The sequence below is a fragment of the Hemicordylus capensis genome, chromosome 4 (genome assembly GCF_027244095.1).
Source record: "Hemicordylus capensis ecotype Gifberg chromosome 4, rHemCap1.1.pri, whole genome shotgun sequence".
Classification (NCBI taxonomy): Eukaryota; Metazoa; Chordata; class Lepidosauria; order Squamata; family Cordylidae; genus Hemicordylus; species Hemicordylus capensis.
This window is the reverse complement of record NC_069660.1, coordinates 52,702,515-52,704,691: the sequence shown is the minus strand read 5'-3', so window position 1 is coordinate 52,704,691 and position 2,177 is coordinate 52,702,515.

The following is a 2,177-nucleotide window of genomic DNA, read 5'->3' as shown; positions in this document are numbered from 1 at the left end:
CGAGCTCCTCTCTCTCTCGGAAATTAAGGAGTTTTTAACCCGACAGACATGGCCGGGGTAAGGAGGGCTCGGCAGTTGGGAGGGCGGGCGGGCGGCCAACGGGCAGCGGTGGCGGCGGCGTGGGCCAATTTGGCCCGGACGAAGGACTCGGAACTTGGGAGGGAGGGTGGGTGGGAGGGCAGCGGAGCCAGCGGCAGAGAAAGAAAGAGAGAGAAAGAGAGAGAGAGAGAGATAGGGGAAGGAGTGAGGGAGGGAGATAGGACAATAGAAAGATAAAAAGAAGGAAAGAAGGAAGGAGAGAAAAGAGAGAGGAGGGAAGGAAAAGGACAATAGAAACAAGGAGGGAGGGAGGGAAAGTAGGAAAGAGAGAAGGAAGGAAGGAAGGAAGAAGAAGAAAAAGGAGGAAAAAATGAGGGAGAAGGACCAAAAAAAAAAAAAATGGGAGGGAGGGAGGAGCAGCCAGCCCCAAAGAACAAGCCCATTAAAGAAAGAAAAGAGGAAAAGACCAAGAAAACAGAAAGATGGGAGTTAGAAGAGGTGGAAGAAAGAAAGGAAGAGAGGGAGAGAAGGAAGACAAAGGAAAGACAGAAAAAAAAAACAAAATAAAAGGAAAGGAGGGCGAACGAGAGAGGAAAGGAATAAAGGGAACAACAACAACAACAACAACAACAACAGGTACTAGCACCTGTTATTTTAATGGGCTTAAAATTACTAGTCCTCTATAATAAGATACCTGTTTCCGTCCGTGGACACCCAGGCGTGTGTCCATGCCTCCCTCGGCCGTTCTGGGCATGCACGGAGCGCATGCCCAGAACGCACCGAGGGAGACACGGCCGCCAGCACCAGGCGGCCATGTTGGACAGCCAGAAGCGGCCGCCGCGAAGAAGCCGGGGAAGCCCTGCAAAGCCAGGGAAGAGGCGGTGGGGGAAACTGGCCGAGGCCTGGCCGCGCCACCGGAGCCGGGCAGGGGGAAGAGGCGGCAGGGGAAGCTGGCCGAGGTGGTGGTGGAGCCGCCGCTGAGGCCTGGCGGTGCCACCGAAGCCAGGCAGGGGGGAAACTTTGGGGCCCTTGCCTGGCCGGGGAGACCAGCCGCGGCATGGAGGCAGGCGACAGCGGAGGGAGGGGGAATGGTGGTGGGGGCCCAGAGCTCACAACTGCACTAGCACCCGTTATTTAACGGGCCGAAAATCACTAGTAGAGATTATAAAACATAATGGTTGTAACGTTCACTCTAATCCGCAAAAAGGAATCTTGACAGCAGACTACCTTGCAGGCTTGCTGTAAGCTTATCTCAGACCGCAACACATTGGTAATATAGGGATAATAACTCCCCAAACCACAATAATATCTGAGGCTACAATAATATCTCTGAGCCTCACCCCACTTACACGCACATGATCTGCAGTATAAAGGTAAAGTAAAGATAAAGAGTGCCGTCAAGTCAGTGTCGACTCCCGGTGCCCACAGAGCCCTGTGATTTTCTTTGGTCTTTACCAGGAAGGGTTTACCATTGCCTCCTCCCGCGCAGTATGAGATGATGCCTTTCAGCATCTTCCTATATCGCTGCTGCCCGATAACTACCAGTTGGAATTCGAACCGGCAACCTTCTGCTTGTTAGTCAAGCATTTCCCCTCTGAAGAATCTCTTTCCTCCTAGTGCAAGATGGCATTTGTGGCAGAGTAATAAACAAAACAAGTTTATTACTGGTTTTCCCCGCATAAGACGAGTTCGAAAGAGGACAAGCTTCGATCTTTGCTTCCGCTTTGGAGTGGAGTAGTGCGGTGGGACGCTGCTGCTGCTCCCCAGTCACCGCGAGAGCGGGATCTCTCCATCGTCTCTTTTAAGCAGCTGTCACTTACGAACCCTATTCAGACGTTACGTTGAGTGTGCACTCAGGTAGTCTCTGTTCACATGTCCACCACCTCTCTGTGTGAATGACCGTAGATGCTTTCAATTCCAAAATGAGCCTCTTAAATGCAGGGTACAGACAGGGAGTGCACTACTGTGCGTGGATGGACATAATCTGTGCAGAGCTATGTGTGCGTGCGCCCCGCTGCCACCGCTTTAAGAAGGGAGAATCACAGCATCAAAATAAACCAGGAAATCCGGTCTGCATACAAAGGAACTGCCGCACTCTTGAATTTTTTTTCCTTCCTTTTTAAAAATAAATACTCCTC